Genomic DNA, 9,481 nt, shown 5'->3' with positions numbered 1-9,481 from the left:
ATGATTCACGAGATTGACGTGCATAAAAAGATTAGAAAAACATCGATTTTTTTAAAAACTGCCTAGAAATACCTGTTTGACGACAAAGGTGATCCATCAGCGACGTCGGGCGATGTCGTCTGCGTCGGCGAAGGACATCACAAACACCACAAGCTCCATGGATACGACGAAACACAAGAAAATTTCAAATTTTGAAAATGTCACGGTAATTCACAAACGCGTGAAGCGACACCGAATATTTTCCTACACGTGATGTAGTGGCACAACACGAAGCTCTATGCCAAATTTCAGATCGATCGCACACGTTTTACCCACCCAAACCGACGAGAGAACGGGAGCGCACGCGACGCTCGACCGCACGCGAGGACGGGAACAGCGTAGATAGGGACAGCGGGAATCTCGTTAATCCATTCATGCGCGTCACTAATTAGATGACGAGGCATTTGGCTACCTTAAGAGAGTCATAGTTACTCCCGCCGTTTACCCGCGCTTGCTTGAATTTCTTCACGTTGACATTCAGAGCACTGGGCAGAAATCACATTGCGTCAACACCCGCTAGGGCCATCGCAATGCTTTGTTTTAATTAGACAGTCGGATTCCCCCAGTCCGTGCCAGTTCTGAGTTGATCGTTGAATGGCGGCCGAAGAGAATCCGCGCACCCGCGCGCCCCCGGAGGAGCACGCTAAGGCGGACGCGGCCTCGCAGCAAGGAAGATCCGTGGGAGGCCAAGGCACGGGACCGAGCTCGGATCCTGCACGCAGGTTGAAGCACCGGGGCGCGAACGCCGCGCAGGCGCGCGCATCCTGCACCGCCGGCCAGCACGAGGCCAACCAACGGCGAGAGCAGACCACGCCCGCGCTAAACGCCCGCACTTACCGGCACCCCTACGGCACTCACCTCGCCCAGGCCCGGCACGTTAGCGCTGACCCACTTCCCGACCAAGCCCGACACGCCCCGATCCTCAGAGCCAATCCTTATCCCGAAGTTACGGATCCAATTTGCCGACTTCCCTTACCTACATTATTCTATCGACTAGAGGCTCTTCACCTTGGAGACCTGCTGCGGATATGGGTACGAACCGGCGCGACACCTCCACGTGGCCCTCTCCCGGATTTTCAAGGTCCGAGGGGAAGATCGGGACACCGCCGCAACTGCGGTGCTCTTCGCGTTCCAAACCCTATCTCCCTGCTAGAGGATTCCAGGGAACTCGAACGCTCATGCAGAAAAGAAAACTCTTCCCCGATCTCCCGACGGCGTCTCCGGGTCCTTTTGGGTTACCCCGACGAGCATCTCTAAAAGAGGGGCCCGACTTATATCGGTTCCGCTGCCGGGTTCCGGAATAGGAACCGGATTCCCTTTCGCCCAACGGGGGCCAGCACAAAGTGCATCATGCTATGACGGCCCCCATCAACATCGGATTTCTCCTAGGGCTTAGGATCGACTGACTCGTGTGCAACGGCTGTTCACACGAAACCCTTCTCCGCGTCAGCCCTCCAGGGCCTCGCTGGAGTATTTGCTACTACCACCAAGATCTGCACCGACGGCGGCTCCAGGCAGGCTCACGCCCAGACCCTTCTGCGCCCACCGCCGCGACCCTCCTACTCGTCAGGGCTTCGCGGCCGGCCGCGAGGACCGGCCATGACTGCCAGACTGACGGCCGAGTATAGGCACGACGCTTCAGCGCCATCCATTTTCAGGGCTAGTTGCTTCGGCAGGTGAGTTGTTACACACTCCTTAGCTGATTCCGACTTCCATGGCCACCGTCCTGCTGTCTTAAGCAACCAACGCCTTTCATGGTTTCCCATGAGCGTCGATTCGGGCGCCTTAACTCGGCGTTTGGTTCATCCCACAGCGCCAGTTCTGCTTACCAAAAGTGGCCCACTTGGCACTCCGATCCGAGTCGTTTGCTCGCGGCTTCAGCATATCAAGCAAGCCGGAGATCTCACCCATTTAAAGTTTGAGAATAGGTTGAGGTCGTTTCGGCCCCAAGGCCTCTAATCATTCGCTTTACCGGATGAGACTCGTACGAGCACCAGCTATCCTGAGGGAAACTTCGGAGGGAACCAGCTACTAGATGGTTCGATTAGTCTTTCGCCCCTATACCCAGCTCCGACGATCGATTTGCACGTCAGAATCGCTACGGACCTCCATCAGGGTTTCCCCTGACTTCGTCCTGGCCAGGCATAGTTCACCATCTTTCGGGTCCCAACGTGTACGCTCTAGGTGCGCCTCACCTCGCAATGAGGACGAGACGCCCCGGGAGTGCGGAGGCCGCCGCCCCGTGAAGGGCGGGGAAGCCCCATCCTCCCTCGGCCCGCGCAAGGCGAGACCTTCACTTTCATTACGCCTTTAGGTTTCGTACAGCCCAATGACTCGCGCACATGTTAGACTCCTTGGTCCGTGTTTCAAGACGGGTCGTGAAACTGTCCAAAGCTGAAGCGCCGCTGACGGGAGCGATTATTCCGCCCGAGAGCATCCCGAGCCAACAGCGGCGCGGGTCCGGGGCCGGGCCAGGTAGGTCCGTCATCCGGGAAGAACCGCGCGCGCTTGCCGGGAGCCCGAGCGCCCAAAGGGGCGAATCGACTCCTCCAGATATACCGCCGAGCAGCCAGCCAGGACACCGGGGCTCTGCCCAACAGACGCGAACCGAGGCCCGCGGAAGGACAGGCTGCGCACCCGGGCCGTAGGCCGGCACCCAGCGGGTCGCGACGTCCTACTAGGGGAGAAGTGCGGCCCACCGCACACCGGAACGGCCCCACCCCGCGGCGAGTGGAAAGGCAACCGGACACGACCCCGCCGCGGATTGCTCCGCGCGGGCGGCCGGCCCCATCTGCCGAGGGCGGGGGCCAGTGGCCGGATGGGCGTGAATCTCACCCGTTCGACCTTTCGGACTTCTCACGTTTACCCCAGAACGGTTTCACGTACTTTTGAACTCTCTCTTCAAAGTTCTTTTCAACTTTCCCTCACGGTACTTGTTCGCTATCGGTCTCGTGGTCATATTTAGTCTCAGATGGAGTTTACCACCCACTTGGAGCTGCACTCTCAAGCAACCCGACTCGAAGGAGAGGTCCCGCCGACGCTCGCACCGGCCGCTACGGGCCTGGCACCCTCTACGGGCCGTGGCCTCATTCAAGTTGGACTTGGGCTCGGCGCGAGGCGTCGGGGTAGTGGACCCTCCCAAACACCACATGCCACGACAGGCGGCAGCCTGCGGGGTTCGGTGCTGGACTCTTCCCTGTTCGCTCGCCGCTACTGGGGGAATCCTTGTTAGTTTCTTTTCCTCCACTTAGTAATATGCTTAAATTCAGCGGGTAGTCTCGCCTGCTCTGAGGTCGTTGTACGAGGTGTCGCACGCCACACCGCCAGCCGGCTGTGCACGCTACCGAGAAAGTACCGGTATGCGAACCGCCAGGCGACGGGCGCGCATCGCACGTTTAAGGAGACGCGGCCGGCCACACAGGCGACCACGACACTCCCACGTCTCCGAAGCGGGACAAACGCCGCGCGCTTCAGTATACGTAGCCGACCCTCAGCCAGACGTGGCCCGGGAACGGAATCCATGGACCGCAATGTGCGTTCGAAACGTCGATGTTCATGTGTCCTGCAGTTCACATGTCGACGCGCAATTTGCTGCGTTCTTCATCGACCCACGAGCCGAGTGATCCACCGTCCTGGGTGATCTTTTCCTTTTCAGTCTCCCACTGTCTCTTTCAAGACAGTAGCATTTGCGGGACTGAGGCGTCTGACGGCCCCTGTTCCACTATTTTTTTTTGTGTCCAACGGCCTCACAGCCGATGGGCGTCGTACGGCTCCACACCGGAGCGGACAGGCACTCGGGCGAACGTCATTCAAAACCGGCGCCAAGCGCCAGGTACCGCAGGCCAGCCGCTCCAGAGCTTCAGCGCTCGTACCACACAACAACAACACTTCCGCTAGTTTTGAGAGGCACGCGTGGTTCCGCACGCGGCGCACGGCCACTGCCGTACAGGTAGCGTGTTGCGCGACACGACACGACACGCACATCGAAAGACATGCAGTCTAGTCGGTAATGATCCTTCCGCAGGTTCACCTACGGAAACCTTGTTACGACTTTTACTTCCTCTAAATGATCAAGTTTGGTCATCTTTCCGGTAGCATCGGCAACGACAGAGTCGATGCCGCGTACCAGTCCGAAGACCTCACTAAATCATTCAATCGGTAGTAGCGACGGGCGGTGTGTACAAAGGGCAGGGACGTAATCAACGCGAGCTTATGACTCGCGCTTACTGGGAATTCCTCGTTCATGGGGAACAATTGCAAGCCCCAATCCCTAGCACGAAGGAGGTTCAGCGGGTTACCCCGACCTTTCGGCCTAGGAAGACACGCTGATTCCTTCAGTGTAGCGCGCGTGCGGCCCAGAACATCTAAGGGCATTACAGACCTGTTATTGCTCAATCTCGTGCGGCTAGAAGCCGCCTGTCCCTCTAAGAAGAAAAGTAATCGCTGACAGCACGAAGGATGTCACGCGACTAGTTAGCAGGCTAGAGTCTCGTTCGTTATCGGAATTAACCAGACAAATCGCTCCACCAACTAAGAACGGCCATGCACCACCACCCACCGAATCAAGAAAGAGCTATCAATCTGTCAATCCTTCCGGTGTCCGGGCCTGGTGAGGTTTCCCGTGTTGAGTCAAATTAAGCCGCAGGCTCCACTCCTGGTGGTGCCCTTCCGTCAATTCCTTTAAGTTTCAGCTTTGCAACCATACTTCCCCCGGAACCCAAAAGCTTTGGTTTCCCGGAGGCTGCCCGCCGAGTCATCGGAGGAACTGCGGCGGATCGCTGGCTGGCATCGTTTATGGTTAGAACTAGGGCGGTATCTGATCGCCTTCGAACCTCTAACTTTCGTTCTTGATTAATGAAAACATACTTGGCAAATGCTTTCGCTTCTGTTCGTCTTGCGACGATCCAAGAATTTCACCTCTAACGTAGCAATACGAATGCCCCCGCCTGTCCCTATTAATCATTACCTCGGGTTCCGAAAACCAACAAAATAGAACCGAGGTCCTATTCCATTATTCCATGCACACAGTATTCAGGCGGGCTTGCCTGCTTTAAGCACTCTAATTTGTTCAAAGTAAACGTGCCGGCCCACCGAGACACTCAACAAAGAGCACCCTGGTAGGATTTAAACGGGGTCCGCCTCGGGACGCGAAAGCACCCCTTCGGCTCGCCCCACCGGCAGGACGTCCCACGATACATGCCAGTTAAACACCGACGGGCGGTGAACCAACAGCGTGGGACACAAATCCAACTACGAGCTTTTTAACCGCAACAACTTTAATATACGCTATTGGAGCTGGAATTACCGCGGCTGCTGGCACCAGACTTGCCCTCCAATAGATACTCGTTAAAGGATTTAAAGTGTACTCATTCCGATTACGGGGCCTCGGATGAGTCCCGTATCGTTATTTTTCGTCACTACCTCCCCGTGCCGGGAGTGGGTAATTTGCGCGCCTGCTGCCTTCCTTGGATGTGGTAGCCGTTTCTCAGGCTCCCTCTCCGGAATCGAACCCTGATTCCCCGTTACCCGTTACAACCATGGTAGGCGCAGAACCTACCATCGACAGTTGATAAGGCAGACATTTGAAAGATGCGTCGCCGGTACGAGGACCGTGCGATCAGCCCAAAGTTATTCAGAGTCACCAAGGCAAACGGACCAGACAAGCCAATCCGATTGGTTTTGATCTAATAAAAGCGTCCCTTCCATCTCTGGTCGGGACTCTGTTTGCATGTATTAGCTCTAGAATTACCACAGTTATCCAAGTAACGTGGGTACGATCTAAGGAACCATAACTGATTTAATGAGCCATTCGCGGTTTCACCTTAATGCGGCTTGTACTGAGACATGCATGGCTTAATCTTTGAGACAAGCATATGACTACTGGCAGGATCAACCAGGGAGCTGCGTCAACTAGAGCTGAGCAGCCGGCCGCCCGGGAGTGTGTCCCGGGGGCCCGCGCGAACACGCAAGCGTCCGCTCAATTATTCTGCAAACAGGAGGAGGCCGAGCTCCCCTGCACGATACACCTCGAAACCCTCTCAGGTCCCGGCGGCGCGCAGCGCCGTCCTAGGTACTTGGTCGGTTTCGAGAGAGGCGCAATCGCCCGGAGTTAGGCGAGTAGACGGTTTTAGTGCGAACACCCTTGCTCCCAACTGAGCTTGCCGCTGCCGACAGAGGCCCGGGAGCGTGCTGTCGTGGCATTGCCGGCGGGAGACAACACGCGCCACCTATGGTGACCGGCAGCTCCAACGCCAGCGCCACACAAGGGCAAAGCCCCACTTGGGTGCAGAAGCGAACTCTCCCAGCACAGCGCACGCGCCAACACGTCCGCACAACTGCGATACAAACCACCTGCGAGAACCGCTGGGGCGACCGAGCAGCAGACGGCGTCGCGGCGCCGAGTGCCAGGCGGCGGCGCATCCTCAACGCACACAGTCCTCAATCAGACCAGCACACTGCAGATGTCCACCGCGCTTCGCACCGGGCTCGGCTGAACCAACTTTGGCCGCCAGGCGCCGCGTGCAGGGTGCGCCGCAGCGTAGCTGCGCCGCCTGCCGAGCCCGTCGGCTGGCGCTCCTGCCACTCGGCGCCCCCCACCAGCCGCCTGTTGCGCGTGCGCCCACGCAGCGCGCGGCCAACACGCCGGGCGGCCCCCCTTCACCGGCCGGGAACAGTCCCACCAAGCCACCGCCGCGTATCGCTTCATACCCACATGGGCCTAGTCACGTGTGTGGATGTGGCGGGTACCGCTGAAACAACCGGTTAATAGCTGTACCGATCGTCGCCATCACAGATTCACCTCCAGCGTGAACAACCGCTCAACAACGGATTTCCAGTTCATTTGCGTATCTTGGGCAGTAAACGTAGATGTCCACCTACATTTGCGAATTCAACAATTCTTGCATGCCAGGATGTCATGTGTCACGACACGCTACATCAGACCACATACACACTGCGACATGTGCAGAAGAGAACACGTGGAAGGTGGCCCGCGCACGTATGCGATGTCCCTTCCGCGATCCACTGTCAACCGGCATCTGCGGCATGTCCCAGATATGGAACGCGGTCCACCAGGGTAGCACTTTGTGTGAGGCAATACGACAAAGTCGGAATACACGCGTCACTACATCACACGGCTCACGCTGACCTGACCTGACTCACCGCACCACCACCCCCAGCGACCCAGGGTGACATACAATGCGTTCGTACGTTCCTCCCACACGCCTCTACGGCGTACCACAGTGCAACCTAGCTGTTATTGGGAGACGAGACAAGTAGCATCGAGCACAACATATGGAAATTGAGATTCGACACCGTTGGGCACAGCCAGCGTACGGTCACACGTATCACACTACTTCACTCTGTACGTAACTACCGATGATCGGTACAGCGTGTGGGTTACGCGTACGACATCAGCGGACAATGGACACAGACCATACCACGACGTACACTGAGGGCGTCGACATCTGAACGCAACTGAACAGCTGCGAGGCTCATTTAACACTCAAACGCCAGACCGACCAGCTTGAGAGGACGGAGACACAAAGAGAGGGGCAGAGGGGGGGGGGGGGCGATATAGTCCTATTGCAGTACAATTGACAGTGGATAGCGGGAATATGTGGAAAGTAAGCAACACTCGCAAGACATCTACATGAGGATAACAACGACACCAGAGATTCCGAGCAGTGAACTATGTTAGGCAAAGGGACAACGTGGGTTAGGTTAAGGGACAACGTGGGTTAGGTTAAGGGACAACGTGGGTTAGGTTAAGGGACAACGTGGGTTAGGTTAAGGGACAACGTGGGTTAGGTTAAGGGACAACGTGGGTTAGGTTAAGGGACAACGTGGGTTAGGTTAAGGGACAACGTGGGTTAGGTTAAGGGACAACGTGGGTTAGGTTAAGGGACAACGTGGGTTAGGTTAAGGGACAACGTGGGTTAGGTTAAGGGACAACGTGGGTTAGGTTAAGGGACAACGTGGGTTAGGTTAAGGGACAACGTGGGTTAGGTTAAGGGACAACGTGGGTTAGGTTAAGGGACAACGTGGGTTAGGTTAAGGGACAAATTGAGTTAGGTTAAGGGACAAATTGAGTTAGGTTAAGGGACAAATTGAGTTAGGTTAAGGGACAAATTGAGTTAGGTTAAGGGACAAATTGAGTTAGGTTAAGGGACAAATTGAGTTAGGTTAAGGGACAAATTGAGTTAGGTTAAGGGACAACGTGGGTTAGGTTAAGGGACAAATTGAGTTAGGTTAAGGGACAAATTGAGTTAGGTTAAGGGACAAATTGAGTTAGGTTAAGGGACAAATTGAGTTAGGTTAAGGGACAAATTGAGTTAGGTTAAGGGACAAATTGAGTTAGGTTAAGGGACAAATTGAGTTAGGTTAAGGGACAAATTGAGTTAGGTTAAGGGACAAATTGAGTTAGGTTAAGGGACAAATTGAGTTAGGTTAAGGGACAAATTGAGTTAGGTTAAGGGACAAATTGAGTTAGGTTAAGGGACAAATTGAGTTAGGTTAAGGGATAATCTGGTACAACCACAGTTAGGTTAAGCGATAATCTGGTACAGCCACAGTTAGGTTAAGCGATAATCTGGTACAGCCACAGTTAGGTTAAGCGATAATCTGGTACAGCCACAGTTAGGTTAAGCGATAATCTGGTACAGCCACAGTTAGGTTAAGCGATAATCTGGTACAGCCACAGTTAGGTTAAGCGATAATCTGGTACAGCCACAGTTAGGTTAAGCGATAATCTGGTACAGCCACAGTTAGGTTAAGCGATAATCTGGTAAAACCACAGTTAGGTTAAGCGATAATCTGGTAAAACCACAGTTAGGTTAAGCGATAAAGTTGGTTAAATTTGGTATTGTGTGGGAAGGGGGCAGAGAGGGGGGGGGGGGTGGATAGTGGTGGCAGTACGCGGATGCCTGAGTCACCGTCAGATACGTCACGTCGGTTCGATGCTTGTAGCAAGAGGCTGGCGGGTCTGTGTCTCTCACTTCTGCAATTTTTCATGTGGTATAACACGAGGGCGGGTGGTGATATTTGGTGCCCCTCTGTGTAGGATGTGTGTTGGTGGTGTTGGTTTATCTGAGCAATGGTAGTTGTCGGAGGAGTGTGGTATTGTGCTTTTATAGGTGGACCTACTGGTCTGGTTATCATAGTGTCGACGGTGCAATGTGGCAGAGAGGGTGCACTCGACATTGTCGCATTCCAGATGTTTACGTATTGTGTGTCTCCGTTGCAGGCCGAGAGTAGTGCATGTTCGAGTGTCTGGCTGACGTGCGATTCACGTTGTGTGCCCAGTCTTACAGCACGTATAGGGACATTCGCATAAATCATCTATATGTGGCCTTGCATCATTTACTAAGCAGTGCCGTGAGACGACCGAACTATTAGGAAAGTACTGATGTACCGCATAATGTTTACCTTCCACCACACGGCG

The 9,481-nt window shown here is 55.1% G+C and overlaps 2 non-coding genes and 1 pseudogene across 2 annotated transcripts; all 3 read right to left on the bottom strand.

The window, feature by feature from the left end:
* Positions 1-358: 358 nt before the first annotated feature.
* On the bottom strand, positions 359-3,335 carry LOC126315865 (large subunit ribosomal RNA; annotated as a pseudogene).
* A 188-nt stretch (positions 3,336-3,523) lies between these two features.
* Positions 3,524-3,678, bottom strand: LOC126315870 (5.8S ribosomal RNA). The gene has a single exon (XR_007555978.1). It is a non-coding gene; the product is annotated as a 5.8S ribosomal RNA (ribosomal RNA).
* Positions 3,679-4,046: 368 nt separating this feature from the next.
* On the bottom strand, positions 4,047-5,939 carry LOC126315904 (small subunit ribosomal RNA). The gene has a single exon (XR_007556008.1). It is a non-coding gene; the product is annotated as a small subunit ribosomal RNA (ribosomal RNA).
* Positions 5,940-9,481: the final 3,542 nt, after the last annotated feature.

The sequence above is a fragment of the Schistocerca gregaria genome, unplaced genomic scaffold (genome assembly GCF_023897955.1).
Source record: "Schistocerca gregaria isolate iqSchGreg1 unplaced genomic scaffold, iqSchGreg1.2 ptg000578l, whole genome shotgun sequence".
Lineage (NCBI taxonomy): Eukaryota > Metazoa > Arthropoda > Insecta > Orthoptera > Acrididae > Schistocerca > Schistocerca gregaria.
This window is presented reverse-complemented; position numbering and strand designations above follow the sequence as displayed.